At 43.3% G+C, this 17,885-nt stretch overlaps 1 protein-coding gene across 1 annotated transcript in view; it reads left to right on the top strand.

Moving 5' to 3' along the window:
* The first annotated feature begins 360 nt into the window (after positions 1-360).
* ELK3 (ETS transcription factor ELK3) overlaps positions 361-17,885 on the top strand; it is a 33,427-nt gene continuing 15,902 nt past the window's right edge. The window contains exon 1 of the mRNA XM_085223450.1: positions 361-764. The gene's annotated coding sequence lies outside the window, so the exon portion shown is untranslated. The remainder of the gene's footprint in view (positions 765-17,885) is intronic.

Consider the following 17,885-nt stretch of genomic DNA (forward strand, 5'->3'; position numbering starts at 1 on the left):
ACACACAGTTGAGAACCGAGGTCTGAAAGTCACCGGTCAAAACTTAAATCCCGCTCAGTGCCTTTCTGCTGGTCTGTGCTACCTGGAGCGGGAACACTCTGCTCAGATTCGATGATTTGAGCAGCCCTTGACTTTTAGCGCGCACTTTTCCTCGATTTTGCACCACACCGTTCTGCTGCCTTCTGTACTTCAGTACCAACTTGAGGTCCACCCCGGGGACATCCCGCACGGCCCCCGAGCTCCGCATCCGGACACCGCGGTGCCACCTGCGGGGCCGCTCCGGGGCCGCCCCCCGCAGCCGGGCCGGGCCGAGGCTCCTCCCCGGGGGTGTAGCACAGGAAGAGGTGGAGGTCGGGGGAGCTCCTCGTGAGTGCTCGGAGTTCCCGTTAGCGCCGTGCTATGTGTGTGTCTTATGTTACAGCCATGCCGCACATCAGTGGCCAGAGAGAGGGGAGAGGGGAGGAAAAGCCTGTTTACACAGACTGCAAACCGCCTGGGGAATAATGCAGGAAAGGAAGTGAGCCGGCTCTCTGTCTGACTGCTCCGACTTCCTGCTCACACAGACACACACACACACACACACACACACACACACACACCCCGACCGAAAAAAAAAAAAAAAAAAAAAAACGGGGAAAAAAATCAGGATCTCATTACAACAGCAACAGAGCGTTTGCAGAAGGCTGTCAGCATGGGAAAGCGGGGGGTTTTACCAGGCTCCCTCTGAACACCGCGAGGCAGCGGGAGGGACCCGCACGCTCTGGGTAGGTACAGCGCCGCAGCGCCGGGACAGCAACTGCAAAGTTTCGGGGGTCTGCGGGGAGCGCGCGGGTCCGGGCGGGGGGCGGGAGGGGGCGGCGAGGAGCCCCGCGCGGATCCGGCTGCTGCCCCGGGGTCGGGCGCTGTGAGTGAGGGGAGCGGGGAGCGCCGCCTCGGGGGCTCCGCGGAGCCGGAGGCTGTCCCGGGGGTAGGCGAGCCCCGAGCTCCCCGCGGCTCATCGCGTCCCCCCCGGCCTCACGGCGCGGCTCCCCCAGGCAGCGTCGCGCTGGCGGCGGCGGGGCGGTGTCACGGCGGATATGGGGCTCAGGAGGGGTCCCCCGGAGCCGCCGTGAGGGCGAAGGAGGCCGGAGGGGGGTTGGGGGGAAAGGCTGCAGCGGGAACTGCACGAGGGGCTTTAAAAAAAAAAAAAAAAAAAAAAGTGTCGGGAGAGTTTCTGGCTCGTCTGGAAACAGCAAGACTAATTGCCATGCGCTTCCGGTTTGAAACTGGCAGCAGACAACATCTTGAAAATGAGTCACTGCTGCTCACAAAGAAACTCTGTGGTTTTCTCCCTCTCAGGTTTATGTATTTGCTCTTTTTACAGTTTCCTTTGTAGTCCTCTGCGTTGTGCCGGCCCTCCCCCTCCCGCTCTGTCCCGAGACCCCTTGGCCGCCGTCGGTAGTTTCCACCACCAGCCTAAAAACACTGCTAATGTTTGTGAGGAGAGAGAGGGAGAGAGAGAGAGAGAGAGAGAGAGAAAGGGAGAGAAAGTGGAGAGTTGTTTTTGGATCTGGCTGTGCTGAAGGTTAGAGGGACTCTGATGCTGCAGGGGGAAAAAGTTCCCTGAATTTTCCACTGGCTGCAGGAAGAGAGCCCATTTAGTCATGGCTAAGTAATGTCTGCACACACACCAACTAATCTCATTAGGAGTTTCCGTTCCCTAACACAGGAGGGTTTTGTGAAGCCCTGACAGCCCTTCTAGCGTTGCAGTTGAAAGGGAGACAAGTTACATCTTTATTTACTCAGGGGCGCAGTGCTGAGACAAGTATGCACGGTGCAGCGTCTTTTCAGTCACGGGGACTTGAAAAGACAGTGGTTGCGTCCCATTTCAAGCAGAAGGTTGTGGTTCGCGTTGTATTTTGCTCTTACAGACTTTTCGATCAGTTTGGATTGGATGCGATGCAGTAAATGCTTGCAGAAGGCGTAATGCAAGAAGTGGGGTCCGTGCAATGCAGCTCAAGGCAGACGCGCTCTGCATCCATGACAGTCAATGTGGTTGCACTGTAAAAAGACACTCCTGTGCCCAGGTGCTGAGGCTGTGAGCATGTCTGAACTGTGCATTCAGTCCTATAAGATCACCCTATCGGCACTTTGCACGTTGCATTGTCAGGCGGTATTTATTTTGTACACATCGCTTTTGAGTCGGTGCTTTGCGTAATTAGTTTGTGGTAATTTATTTCCATGGTAGTTATGAAAAAGCACCCGTGTTCAGAATTAGAAAGGTTTTTGTTATATCCCAGTGATCTTCAGTTTTAGCTTTTCAGGGGGGTGGAGAATGGTCTGGAGCAAACTGAAAATGGAGTCTCGCTTGTGTTTTTTTTTCCTTCATGTCCAAAAAATGTGACTAAAATTGCAAGTAATAGGAAATAACACTTAACTACTTAATTGAATTATCATGTGATACCATTAAACCTAGCAAGTGTTGTGCGAAGAAGTCGTAGCTGGATGGAGAACTAATTGCTGCGCACCACGTGTTTACCTTTGAGGATCTTCAATGTTTCCTGTACTTTCTGTATTCAAGCTGCACAAAACAGTTCTTCATTAATGTTGCTAAACGGAGCAGTTCTATTAGTAGATTGGTGTCACAGCCTTCAGACCTGGATGGTTCTTGGTTTCATGGTTAAGCAGGGAAAAAATTAAAAAGAATACATGAAACAGAAAACGCCTAAACTCTTCCAGGTGAATGCAGTCATCTGGTAGTGAGGGCTGTCTTCTGTTTTTGGAGTTTTATTTCTTCTGTAAGGTTTTAGAGAGAGAGAGGAGCATTAATGGGAAGAATATTAAAAGTAATTGTGGGATACGTGATGGAGCAAGTGCACCATTGTCTTTACAGCACTAACACTTTTAGTGAAGAGGCTTTCCTTGAAATACTGCCTCTGTAATAGGCACATTTATTGTCCACTGCTGTGTTAAATGTTGGTGGGATTTCAGTGTGCCATCTGCTGAATCAATGCGGATGAATCATGCACATTTGTCTGGACAGATAGGAAATTTATGTAGTGTAGGTGTATAGTATTCACTCAGCATACGTTCTGTTCAGAAGAGAAAAAAATCCCAGTATCCAATAGAGCACGATGGTTTTCGACTCAAATAATGCAAATTCCATAGATGTTTTTCACTAAAAGTATGATTTTGTTCTTTCCCTGTTTTAATTTATGAAATCTATCATGTGTGAAAGGGTTACATGCTACTGGCTAAGGGGTGAGGTACTGTCATAATTGCGTATATCTCAGTTTTCTCATTACTTCTGTGAGTTGTTCCTAAGAATAAAAAATGACAGGCCTTTATCCTTTTAGATACCACCAACTCTTATACGCAGCAGCTAAAACAAGCGCAGGGGGAGAAACTCAGCACAGCTTTCCTTGTAACTCTGTTTACAAAACACAACGCACACGGATGCTTTCATATGTAGAAATAAAACTTTGCCTTTACCCATGATCAATTCTCAGTGCTTACTGGTATTACTTAATATTTAGTTAAGCTTAAATCATGAAAACAAATCAACTGTCTCACTCTGAAGGCGGAAGAATTCCCCTTTGCTGTGTTCTAGGTCTGATGGTCTAAACTTCACTTTTTTGTTACGTTGTTCCTGGGACAGAGGCCAACTTCAGGGTGTATTACGGTCAAGGTATTCCTATAGGAAAGTATTACTGATGGAGTGACAGTGTAACAGAAGCTGAAACCTGCTTTCATTTAAAAATCTGTATCAGAGGATTTGCTGCAGAAGGGAGGTCTCCTGGCATGTTCACCAAGGTGCATTGGAGCACTGAACTGGCCTTCCTGTACCCACACCTTGACATTCTCCTGCCCTTGGCTTGCCCTGCGGGTCATACTCTTACACGTACTCACAGTGCTTATGGACACAGGGTTTCCACAGTTGCATAACAAATGTGAATCTTAGCTTTGGGAGTGCAATTACATGACACTGTGTTGCTTCAGCAAATCAAAGGAAAGAAGTAATGTTGAAATGAAAAGATGTTTGGCCACTGAAGATTGGAGGGAGTGGGATGGGACTGGAAGAACCAATGTCTGGCTGTTTTTGATGCGTGTATATGGTGCATCATGGTGACCTCGTGCAAAGTTTGTATGTTTGTGTAGTTGCAGTTATCTCTGTTTGGTGGCTCCAGTGTGCAGTGCGTCCAGAGGCAGCTTTCTGCATCCCTCGTAGAGCTGTGAGTCTGATTACAGGAAGGGACACTGATTATAGGATGTGTTGAGCCCAGGCCGGTTTCAAAGAGTGCTGTTGGTTTTGAGCTGCTGTCTTTGTAACCACACCCGATGGTTCCTGCAGAGGCTGTCACTTCTGGGCCCTTGGAAGCCATCCTGTGCTGTACATGCGAGGGGTGATTCGTCATGACTCTCCCCTCCGTGCTGTCCACAAGAGGGAATCTTGCAGTCTTGAATCATGAGGCAGATGTTTACTTGGTGTGCGGCTTCTGAAGTGAATCAACTAATATTCTGGAAGCTGTTGAGAGCTCATGAAAGACTGAATGTATCTGTTCTCATGTTGAAGTGTTTTGTTGAGTAAGGAATGATTAAAGAGTTAGTCATGATTTTCAGGAGAATGTCAAGGTGTGGGTACAGGAAGGCCAGCTCAGTGCTCTGCAAGGCGCTCGGCCACGTGTCTGCAGACAAAGCAGATGGAGCACCGGGTACTCCCCATCTCTGTGCTCCATGCAAAGTAAGTGCATCATTGTCTTTACATTTTGTAAGCTGCTTGTGGATTTATATATACCAGCAATCAGACCACAGCTCAGGTTCTGAAGGGTTTACTTTTAAGAGTGGATTTTAACCTGCGAGCTTTTGGAGGGAGAGTTGGTGCCTTTCTAGTAGCAAGAACTAAACAAAATTCCTGCTGTAAGCATTGGCATGGAAATATATTGATACGAAAATATCACATGCCAGTTAATTCAGCACTGATTGGTAACTGTGCAGGCATTCTGCATGTTTTAATTTTGCATGGTACTGTGGTGGTTTTTGCAGTACCAAAAAGTGCTCTGGAACTGCCGGTGTGTCTGATCAATGTAATTCATGGTCAGTATCTCACAGGTTATTGAATAACTAAATATTCAGGTCATTATTTTAAGTTGTTTTATACTTATGAACACTGCACCAAATTCTGCCATGCCGTTAGCAGATAGAGCTCCTCTGAAACTTTTCTTTTTCTCTTCTCTGGCGTTACGGTTAGCAGCACCACCTCTGCCTTTGCCCTGCTGCAACCGTTGTTGTGGTTTGGGGATCCATAGTTGTCTTTGAGCAGTGGTGTGGAGCAGCCTGTAGCAATGCCTTGGTGCCTGCATTCTGCCCCTCCTTTGGGAGGAGTCTGCATGCATGAACTGCATGTTGGAAACTGCTCACCTGCAGTGATTACACCTATGAACTTCCAAGATGAATGTCTATAAACCATGTAAAGAAAGTTTCCTAAACTCTGCCGCATTCTCTTCCTACATGTGGGGAGTTAGATATAGCTTAGACCCTTCAGGAGAAGAATTTCTGAAGGAAGCCACAAGCTGTGTTTTGATTCTTTAAAGCAGTTAGATGTGTCTTTATTTTTGAGTGTGTCAGTGCTTTCGTGAATGCATGTTGCAAGCATTGATATGCATTCCTAGGTTGGGCCTTGAGTGTCACTAGGGCATTAGTGTGCGGCTCCTGCTAGCTTTGTGCCGTTTGCCTGCTCTGAGCAAGTCCTTCTGCTCTGTCATAGCCTTGCTTTAAATTTGGCAGTGTCTACGTGTACTAAGCATGCAAACGATGCTGCCTGTTCTGTGAGATTTCCCCCAGACTCATTTCAGGATCATTTAAGTCATGCCTGAGTCTCTGCTTGCCAATTTACTCTGCTGTCATTGGAGACTGAAAATGTAGCTTGGATAATCTTATACTAATTACTGCACTTTAACATATTTGCAAACAACACTTAGTTTCTTCGGCTTTAAGGGATACTTTTTATATTTTAAATCTTGTGGATCCTAACTGGATCAATGGTGTGGGGTGCAATTTTTCCTCTTCTCATTCTCTCCCTGTTTTAACTGTCTTTAAATTATATAGTGAATCATTTGATTGTAATTGTTTTGATTCTTACCAGTCATTCCAAATTGGTAAGGGCTTTCTAAGCACTAACCTAAATATTAAATCCTGATAGTGTGATTTTACTAGATGGGTCTTCCTCCAAAAATGCTGGTGAAGCAGCAAAGAAATCTGTAAAATAACATTTCTGCTGTTGTGCCAATAAGAATAGACTTTTGTTATAGAACTCATGGAATCATAGAATGGCCTGAGTTGAAAAGGACCACAAAGATCATCTAGTTTCAACCCTCCTACTACATGCAGGGTTGCCAACCATCAGACCAGGCTGCCCAGAGCCACATCCAGCCTGGACTTGAATGCCTCCAGGGATGGGGCATCCACAACCTCCATGGGCAACCTGTTCCAGTGCTTCAACACATGTAAAGGACTCATCTAAAGAATCAAAATATCTACAGTTGAATGTTCTCCTGTATGTTTCCCACTCTCATCTTGCAAACAGTTTACAGCTCATCTGGAAAACATTTCTATTACACACCCATTTGCCTCTAATGTGGTGACAGCACCTCTTCACTGTGTCTCTGTCTCCCTCTTTGTCTTTTTTTTTTTTTTTTGTAGCAAATTGAGCAGATATATTTTATTGTGAGCTTTTGGAGAAGGATGCTAATGAGAGTTATTGTTGTAAATGCTTATCTTGTGGTAACGTTGAGTGGCCTCTGTTGTATCAAGCCATGGTACAGCATAAACAAAAAGTTTAGAGACTTGAGCACTACTATTATCTCTTCTCAGCAATTTACGGTAATTCACGAGAAGAAATAATCTTTAAAAAGCACTTTAAGAGCAGATTCCTATTGGTGCTGTTAGCAATATCTGGAGAAAGTTGACTGTGTTCAGAGCATTTCTTTTGTGACATGCTAATATGGTTGAGACGGGAATTGGGATTAACATAGAGATACAGGCCCCATGAAGCCTGGTGACTCAGAGTGGGCTCAGAGCAGCCAGTGTGTAGTTTGGTGCACTCTGCTGGTGTCCTGTGGGGCTGGTACAGGCAGTGTGTCTGTCCTGCCCTCCTTGCTCCCAACAGCGCTTTCATTTGGATGCTCTCTGGTGCACATACTTCCACCAAAGAGTATCAAAGCTGGACTGATTTCTGCTCTTTCCTGGGAGCGGGATGCATTAAGACAGGTTGTGCAGTCTGGTCCAAGTTGAGGAGAAGGGATATAATCTTTATTTAAATGCGAACTCTCATCCTGGAATCAGTGTGCAGGACAAAATCGAGGCTGTTGTTGGTTCTCCAGAGCAGCAGAGACACAAACAGCCCAGTTGGTTTATTGATGTCATTTTAAACACAAGCAGTCTAGGTTGTTCTTCTGAAGTTTGCTGTAGTAATTGAAATACTCTCTTGTTTCCCTCTCTCCTTCATAGCTTGCCGCAGCCATGGCAGTTAGTTCAGATAGACAGGACATGGACAGTACAGGAGGCCAGCAGCCAAATCTTCTGTTGGCTGACATCTCATGTATTCTAAGGTACATTCTGTTGGGTATTCCAGTGGCTGATGGGGTGATGATAGGGGAAGTGTGTGGGTGTGACCTTCAAGTTCTTGCTGGTGTTCTAGACAAGTGAGTAATCTTAGAAGCTAAAATAGTCTTTCAATTGGGTTTCAGTTTAGCTTAGCGCGTGGTAAACATGCATAACAGAATTTTGATTAGCACTGAGAAGGGAGAATACCAGATTATTGAGATTTTGACATGTAAGAGAAATTCTTAATTTGTGTTTTCAGATGAGACCTTTCAGAATTAATATCACTTAAAGTGAAAAATAATAAGCCTTTACTGGCATTGCAACTAGTTGTTCATTAGTTATGATTAAGGAACTTGTACCATGGCTCGTGCTCCATGAACTGTTAAAATAGTACTATTTGGAAAGGGATTGTCTAGGTAAAATGTCCGTATATACACACATATATTACCATCTGCCCAGTTGCATGACACCACTTTCAGTATAATACTGTGACTGAATCCTCTTGCAATGTGAGAATGTATGGGTGAGCTGGTTATGTTACTGACTAGTTCAGTGACTCCTAGTGCTAATCCTGCGTGTTCTGAAAATTCAGCGCAAAAGGAAGGGGAAGGGGAGCTCTGGCTATAACCTTGCTGAGCTGTGGGTCTTGCAGAGACGGCCAGCTGCCTCAATGAGCCTGAGCAGAGCTTGCATTTCCTGTCATTTTGACCAGCCTCCCCTGTCAGCACAGTATTAAAGAGACCTGCTTGTCTGAATATCAGAAAAATCCATTAATAGGGGAAGATGATTTAAAAAACCTGAAATATGAAATCTTTTAAAAAGCACCATTTGATCCAGCTGATAATATTAATATACCATTTAATATCTTACAGCCACTATAACTTACAGAGCATTCGGTCTGCTGTTGCAGCACTGGAAATTTCGGTACTTTGGTTTAAGATAGGAATACTGATAAGGAAAGAGCATTTAGGAATGATCATGACTTGGGATGTCAAATGGACTTTTGGAATAGCCACTGTTCCCAAAGGCTGCATTATCTTAGGGACATGGTTTAGTGGGCATGGCGCTGGTGGGCTGACAGTTGGACTAGGTGCTCTAGTAGTCTTCCAGCCTTACTGATTTTATGATTCTATCTGTCCTCTTGTGTCTTAAGCTGTTTTTTGTTGTTGTTTTTCATTGTTTCTCTGTACTTATTATCTCTGAATTTATCAAAGAGACTTCAGAAATTTTATATTGGACAGTCCAGTAACCGTGAACTGCATCCTACCAATTTTGGCAGAAATCTAAGAGGAAGTCCTGTGGGGAAAATAAACATATAGAACTGGCTTTGGAACCAGAAATCCCTCCGATTGCACCGTAGTGTGTTGCCAGCGTGCCACAGATGTGCGCCACATGAGGAGACAGAAAGCAGTGTGAGGAGCCTGCACTCATTTTACATCTTTCCCGAGGTGCATGGCTGGGGCCACTGTGGATTTATGTTGTTCTGTTTTTGACTAGCTTTACAAATAGTTGAGCAGGTTGTTTTTCAAGCCTTTCATGGGGAGGCCGCTAGCCTAGCTGTATTTCCTCCTGCTGTGGGCTTCTGCTCAGTCTGATTAAAATGGTTTCTTGCATCCTTATGTAAGGAACTGGAGAATTGCATCCTTGTGGAGACTCTGCAAACAGCCCTGTTTTAGGGACAGCATCATCACACCTCCTTGGCAGGCGATCAGTCCTTCCTGATATTATTGTGTAGGCAGTGGAACTGAACTCCTTTGGATGCCCGCCTCAGCCTTTCTTTAATTAATTAAAAAAGTGAAAAACTGAAAACGCTGTATTTCCAAATATGCCTACTAGAACCATTTCTGGATGTGTGTTACAACACGAGAGCTTTCTTTTCTTCACGTTAGCATGTTGTATTTTGCTGGGTCTCACGACTGTCTCTCGTGTTGCTGTTAGCTGCAGGAGTCTGTTTATTTTTTTTAAAATGTACAGAGGATGTAGCAGTGGGCATTCTCGCTTGAGTAGGAGAGCCCATAAATTGCTACACTTTACTGTCAATAATCTCTTAAACTATCACATAGAAAGGACTATTACACAGGAGGGGTAGAGCAGGCATAGCTTGTATGGCTTTGCTGAGGACATGAGCCAGCAAAACCCTTTGCTTTTTTGGCACATCCTTAGACCAGTTTGGATTTATGTGGCAGTATTACTATAGTGCGTATTGGAACTTCTGTGCTGTGGCACTCTCCAACTTTTTCTAACGTTTCCACTGGGTGGTGCTGCAGGAATTCCTATTTTTTTTTTTTTTTTTCAGTTGAATCTGCATTTCCCAGAAAGACGCCTCTAAAGTATAATAGGAGGAAGTCCTGATTTAGAAAGTTTTTGCAGTTTCAACACAATAGATGAACTTAGAGGATGCTCTGGCAGGAAATGTCCTGGTTGCTGGATGTGGAAAATTGACCAGCGCTCTGTCTCATGCACCCAGCCAGGTCCCTCAAGTGCCTTGGATGCAGATCATACCTTTGGTTTGATTTATTAACTTTTAACAGAGAAAGTTCTGCATCATATTAAAACAGGTATATTTACACACTTAGATGTGAGCTTATTTTTTCCAGGCCAATTAAATTAGCAGCAGGATCTCCTTGGATGATGAATAGTTGAAAACTTCCTAAGTAAACAAACCGATATTTGTTTTTCCTCCTTTCTGGCAGAATCATTGACTTTTCACCAACCACATCCTATTTATCACTCTGGAGGCATCTCTGTTGAGAAACAAAGTGTAAGGACTGACTCAGGCTTTTGCCTTGTGCTTTCAAATGTTTCTTAGCAGAAGTTTGGACAGATTTGGCAGTGCTCCGTAAGCTCCCATGGTATATGTGTTGCTCTGCAGACTGATTTTCAATGGATTTTTGATTTCTTGATTATTCTGGGCTTGTTCAGACTGGAGAAAAGAAGGCTGTGGGGTGACCTAATTGCAGGTACCTTTCAGTACCTAGAGGGAGCCTATAAACAGGAGGGGAGTCAACTCTTTTAAAGGGTAGATAGCAGCAGGACAAGGGGAAATGGTTTTAAGTTGAGGGAGGGAAGATTTAGGTTGTATGTCATGGGGAAGTTCTTTACAGAGAGAGTGGTGAGGTGCTGGAACAGGCTGCCCAGAGAGGCTGTGGATGCCACATCCCTGGAGGTGTTCAAGGTCAGATTGGATGGGGCCCTGGGCAGCCTGGTCTAGTATGAAATGGGGAGGTTGGTGGCTCTGCACGTGGCAGGGGGGTTGGAGATTCATGATCCTTAAGGTCCCTTCCAAGCAGGGCCATTCTGTGATTCTGTGATTTTACAAAAATACCTTTTCATGATCAGCTTTCTTTTTCTTCTGTAATCAAGTATAAAGGAAATACATGCCCTTTTTTCTTTTTCTTTTTCTTTTTCTTTTTCTTTTTCTTTTTCTTTTTCTTTTTCTTTTTCTTTTTCTTTTTCTTTTTCTTTTTCTTTTTCTTTTTCTTTTTCTTTTTCTTTTTCTTTTTCTTTTTTCTTTTTCTTTTTCTTTTTTTTCTTTTGCTTTTTCCTTTTTCTCTTAGAAACTAAAACGTAAAGGGAAAAAAATGCTCAGCATAGAGCATTTGTAAGCTGTTCAGATTTCCATACAAATATTAATCGTAGAGCAATGTGTAAAATATATATGGCTGAAGCAGCTAGAGGTGGCCTTACTCTGCGGTTTTATTCCCTAAACACATTATTTTGTCTTTGATATGCGCTCTTGCGGAATTGAATTATTTTGGTGATTTCTAATGAAGTTTTTTAAAACTCACCTAACTGCTCATAAATATTACTATATTTTAAAAATGAGCGTAATTAGCAACATCTCAATTTCTAATACGGAGAAACTTGTTAAAAAAGAGAGTGGGCATGTTCTTTCACATGTTGTTGCAGTCCTCTCAAGGGTTAAAATGAACCTGAGACAGTTAGAAAAATAAAACCAGAGCTGCTATTACAAACTGGGACAGATGTAGGAGGCCAGGTTTCCTGTGGCCCATTTTCCAGTTTCCTGGCTGCAACCTGCAGAAATAAAGGAAGCTGAATGCGAACGTGAATGAGAACCTAACAATGCCCCACGTCGCACTGCTCCAAAAAATGTTCTGCTCGCCAGAATTAGGGTACAAAAGCAGCAAATGGATGCACAAAAAATATACACGCGTTTCCTGGACTGGTTGAGAATGAAAAATTCAGCATTTATTACGGAGAAGTGCTGTGTGCTTGGAGAAGCACTGACTTCCCTGTGAGAGCAGTGTAAATGGAGGTGTGTGCCTGCTATGGCCGAGTGTAAGAAAAGAAGCTGGATCTTCTACAGCTGCTTTGGCTGCAGAAGGAAAAGGCTGTGTTTTTCAGACGTCAAGTGACATTCATTTCCGTGCCCTGAGTCTGCGTCTTAATCCTTTTCACATACAATGTCTGATCACCAGCTCTCTGTGACTACCTAAAGTGCATAATGCTGGCTGACACCTTCCTCATTTAATTGATCCCCAATTGAATTTTTTCTGCCCCCCAGGCTCCCATGGTCCTCTTTCCCACCCATCCATCCCCCCTGTACCCCAAGTGCGGTGCCCTGCTTTATGGCTTGAAGCACCAGCTGTACTCTGCAAGCCCTCTGAAGTCACAAGGAGCTGGTTATGATCCTCATGCTTGGAATGCTCTCTGGTTTTAGGCTTCAGAGCTTGTTTGTATAGATTGTCCAGGATCAGCAGAATGTCTCTTAGGCCAAGAGGAGCTAAATGTTGAGTGGAGATAAAGGATTTCAGTTAGGAGGCCTGGCATGTCTGGGGGAATGAAGGACGAGTGTGCAGCTCTAACATGCTCTTTCTTCATGTGGAAGCTGAGGAACTGTGCAGGCATCCATAATGCTACAGGGCTGCTTTCTGGCTTCTTTGCCGCCTTCTAGCTTTTCTTATGCAATAGTCTTATAAAACTTAATGCTTCAAAGAGCATTCTGCTTATCTCACTGCTCATGTCATAAATCTGATAGGGAACTCCTTCTTTAGCTAGCTTTGTCTCTGAGCTTCCTGGTTTTCTGATGCCTGGAGATGGCTTGCATAGTTGTGTAATTTTTTCCCAGTAGATAAATGACTTATTTTTGAAGCCTTAATGCCACCTTACTGACATTTTATCCCATAGAATTTGATATGTATTGTCATGGTCAGGAATTAGCAACACAGCCCATCTGCACACACATTTCTTTTGTATGTCTTAACTATTTCTAGTGCGACTTAGATAAAGTTTTTGCAGTTCTTGCTGGTAATGGTAGAAGCTGATCTCCTTACACTGAACAGACAGGCAGGCTTTGGCTTCCTTTGCTCCCCCCCTCACTGTATAGGAAAGTCAGATCTTGGGTAGGATGCTTTCCTCTGTGGATGTCCGCCCTTCAGGGAGAGCTTTCAGTTCTGACTTCGTTGCTGCTCCAAGTTCATGCCTATCAGTCAGGAAACTGAGGAGTTTGTTTGAAACAAATAGGGGCAGTGTTAGCAGCACAGGTATCTTGAGTTGCCTTCTTCCCACACCAGTCCTGAATGTAACATCTGATGCACGGAGGTCACATTGTGTCACACTGGCCGTGCAGTCGGTAGGATTCGTATAGGGGTCCATTGGAAAGCATGCACCTTAGGAATGCAGGCAGGGTGTTAACATGGTTGGCTGTCACCATTGCCTGAGAAATGGATTTTCAGACCTGAAACATCCTTTTGACATTGTATGCACTTCCAAGTGTAATTCATTTTAGCTCAGCCACTGACTTCTTTGCATCAGTGATAGTGAAACTGATGACAAAGTAAAATTACCATACTATTTCAAGTCTAGCAGATTTTGTTTCCTGGCTCAGAAAATAACTGAGCCTCAAATTCACTGTATAAATATTAAAAAAAATGGCAAAGTTGCAAAACCACGTTAAAAATAACATGAAGAAATAAATTCTGATCCTGTTGTCTATATGAACTGAGGTTAGTCTTTCTGTGGCACAGAATATATGTTTCTGTTTCATAGGTTGCCTGTTTCATTCTGTACCATAGATGAACGCCACTAAATAACTGCTTTTTAAAAACTATTTTTCTTTTAATCCATGTAAACTCAGTGTATAATTCTGTGTATTATTTTCTGCCCAGCATTCAAATCCTGTACAGAACACAGAAGTAAGAGGAATATTTATTGTTACATTTTGATACTAATAAATAGTTGAATGAAATGTGAAATATATGCCCCATAGGAAGTGACCATTCTTATACACATTCATGTCATATTAAAGAGAAAGGATGGATTCCTTTTCAATCAGTAGTTCAAAGGAAGTAAAAAATACATAAATGGTATACAAAATTTTCTGAAGATTTCTGATTCTTCCCAGTTATAATTTATAATAGCTTAGTGGTTAAATTACATGGCCTGTAATGCTTCTTTCAGATGATTCTACTGATCCACCACTCAAATCAGGTGCACATGCACTGTGGGGCCATGTTGTCCTCCCGGAAGGAGGAATTAATAATTTGTGAAACCCCAAAATGGTTCCCAGAAAGAAAGGCGAGTTTCACATTGTGGTTGAGCTGACTGAAAATCAAGAATTTTGGACCATTTGAAGAAGAGGATGAAAGTTTTTACCAATCCCCTATGAGTCATTTTAAGGTATGAAAGCAGGGCACCAACATTAACACCAGTTTACCACCTACAAGGTAGTCCATTTGAAATGCCCAAAGCCTCTTTTGTCATAATATTTAAGGTTTTACATCATCATTTATGCTGAGCACAAAGTTTCCATTTAAAGTGGTTACAGCTGGGAATATTCAGTGCTCAGCACTTCAGAACTGATGGCATCAAGTTGGATGCTTGGAAGAAAAGGGGCATATGAGTAATGATCATCTGAAAATGTAATTTACCTGATTTGCCTCATGCAGGAATTATGCATATATAGTTGCTGTAAGTTTGTGAGCAATATGGGAAGCTTTACATAGGAACTCTGTGGCAGACAGAGGGTTGGAGTGCATTGCTGCATTGAGCTCTCTTAATCTCATTTCAGTATGCACAGGCTTGGCTTGTATCCAAGAGCAGACTTATACAGGTACCACTTACGCACACGGATATCAAATTTTTAGTTGTGCAGGTTCTGTATGAAGTGTATTCAGAGCCATAAGCATGGAGACCTGACCTACAACTTTTGCTGGGCAGAAGATAAGGCAAACAGGTTGGTGAGGAGCTGACTAAATCGATTCCTATCACAAGCATCTGCCCTGGATCCAGCACCTGGATTGCCCCCAGAGGTCATGCATGCTTCCCAGGTGGTTAAATAACTGATCAGGACCCACCTTTTCCTTTAAAAATGGTTGCAGTCACCTTTTATAGATGTTGCTTGTTGGAAGAAACCTCTCCTTTGTTACCAGGATAGTAGCACTGAGTGGGTGCCTGTGTAGGATGTTCTGCTCACAAAGCCTTGTGCTGATCCACCTACGGCTGAGTCACCCTGAGGCCCATACTTGGTGAATACAGAGGAATCCAAAACTGTTTATGTTTGGTGAGGTGATAAGCATCGAAAAATAGGCTCATAATGGCAAGTGTAGTGCAGTGTTAGCTGTAGGTTACCCATGAGGTTACCTTCTTAGCCAGAGGTGAGTGGGGATGAGGGAACCTGCAGCAAAGTATGCTCCACTGTGTGGGATCAGTGCCACCTGAACTCTCTGAAGAGACATGATTGCTGATCATCTGAAAGAAGATGTCATTAATAGTCTGAAAGGGAAGAATTGCATCTCTGAGGACTGTTTTGAGTAATATCGTGGAGATGGAGCTGTTGTTGGTGATTGTATAACTCTTCCATCTTTAATTTCCTCAGTAGCAGAAGAGCCTGGGCCAGGCTCTTTTTAGCAGTGCCCAGCAACAGGACAAGGGGCAATGGGCACAAGCTGGAACACAGGAAGTTCCATATGATCCTTAGGAAGACATTCTTTACTGTGATGGTGACGGAGCACTGGAACAGACTGCCCAGAGAGGTTGTGGAGGCTCCTTCTCAGGAGATATTAAAGATCTGCCTGGATGCTCTCATGTGTAAAGTATTGTAGGGAACCTGCTTTAGAGGGGTGGTTGATGATCTCCAGAGGTCCCTACCATCCCTTTCCATTCTGTGACATTACTTACACAGGTTTGTAGCCTAGGATACTTGTAAGCATTTTAAAAAAAGTTTTGAAGGAAGTTATTTACCACTGCTAACAATTTTCTGGAGTAAAAAAAAAAAAAGTCTGTTTATGATTTCTTGTTCAAGTAAGCGGTATGATTCAAGCTGAAATTATGCAAGTATCTCTGTGTAATACATAGTGTATAGAAACTGATTGTTTTAGAGTAATGTGCCTGCATATACCTACCATGTATGGTAATATACGTTATAAAGCTTTAAATATTAATGAAAAATATGTATATATGTGCCAGATGAATAGGGCCACTTTAATAATTATGACATTAGAGATAAATGATCTATGAAGGATGTTAACACTTGCACAGATGGTGTAATTTAAAGGAACTTTATACTATAGGGTTGTAAAACAAATATATAACTTCCAGGTATATTTGAATTCTAGCTGAATATATCTTTCTTGCCTAACCCTGGCTATAAAGTGATAAAAATAATGCAACAAAGCAAATGCAAACCCTTTGAAAGTGCCAAAGCACCCATAAGAGGCAGTTTTGTTTCAAGAATACCTAACAGCCCTGTGAGCCTTTGCTGTCTTTTGAAGGTGCTATGAAGTTGTGTTACACAGCTGGCTGTTGTGGATATATATTTGTCCTTCCATCATTCCCACTGCATTCTCAGTCAGGTAGAGAAACGAGGCTTTTGTAAAGATAGTAACACCACAATTAATTCTGCAAAACCTTGTTTGGCCAGTGGAAATTGTTTGGAGCAAAACTCCAAATTCTGTTTTTCTGCAACACTGCAACCTTTTTGAGTATCTTTATCTTGTTTCTACCAAGTGAAGCATATGTCATTTATTTTCCTTTTCAACTAGTGCGTGGTGAAGACAAGCATACAGCAGCATCTAATGAATTAGTGAGAGAAAGAAAGGGTTTCTGTAGCTCTGGGGCAGACTGAAGAGGGAAAGCAGTCCACTGCTGCCTGCAGGGATAGCTGGAGGTCTCCTGCCCTCTGGTGGTCAGCACACCAAAGGCAAGCTGAGGCAGGGATCCTGATATGTGAGAGTAATATACTGGGAACCAAAATGATCAGGGAAATTAAAAATCAAGAGTTTGTTTTGATAAAGACAAAAATATCTCTTGTTACACAAAGTTAAGTCAAGTAATAACTGACCCCCTTCACAGCAGAGTGAATTCACCCAGTAGTGCTGGCATCTCTGAATCTGCATTAGTTAGAGATAATGTAGAATCATAGAGGGGTTGGAAGGGACCTTAAATATCATCTGGTTCCAGTTCCCTACCATGAGCAAGGACACTTCCCACCAGCTCAGGCTGTCCAGGGTCCCATCCAACCCGGCCTTGAGCACCTCCAGGGATGGGGAATCTACATTGTTCCAGTGCCTCACCACCCTTGTAGTTAAGAACTTTGTCCTTATACCTGATCAGAACCTATCCTTTTTCTGTTTAAAACTGTTACTCCTTGTGTTATCACAACTCTGATAAAGGGTCCCTCTCCAGCTTTCCTGTAGGCCCCTTTAGGTACTGGAAGGCCACAGTGAGGTCTCCTTGGAGCTTTCTATTCTTCAGGCTGAGCAACCCCAACTCTTTTAGCCTCTGTTTGTAGGAGTACTCCAGCCCTCTGATCATCCTTATGGCTTTCCTCTGGACCTACTTGAACAAGTCCATGTCCTTCATATGCTGCAGGCCCCAGAGCTGAACAGTGTAGGGGCCTTATGAAGGCAGAGTAGAGGAGGAGAATCAGCACCCTCCATATGTCAGAATTAAAGGTCAGAAGAGGCCAAGAAAAAAATGATTTAAGGCAGTGCTAAACGTGCTAAGGCTGTCAGTGTTGTAGAAAGTGAGGAGAAATATTTTTTAGTTCTGTAGTTCAAAAAGCCAGTTGCAGCTATATCTTTATTGCAATAAGTTGTCTTTAGTGGTAAGACGCTCAGGTTCAGTTGTATATGTGCCTGTGCTGAACTAGAATTTATTCATTCTTACATTTATTCTTCTCTTGCAGTGCCTGAAAAAAATATTCAAAGGGCTCAGTAGCATGGGTACTTAACAAGGACAACCGTAGAAGTGAGAGTCAGGTATTGTTAGCAGTATTCATTGCTCTCAGTTGTATGTGTAATCATAAAAGGAAAGGTCATTGTTAGAGAAAGTTTGAGAGTGTG

The sequence above is a fragment of the Meleagris gallopavo genome, chromosome 1, assembly GCF_905368555.1.
Source record: "Meleagris gallopavo chromosome 1, MGAL_WU_HG_1.1, whole genome shotgun sequence".
NCBI lineage: Eukaryota > Metazoa > Chordata > Aves > Galliformes > Phasianidae > Meleagris > Meleagris gallopavo.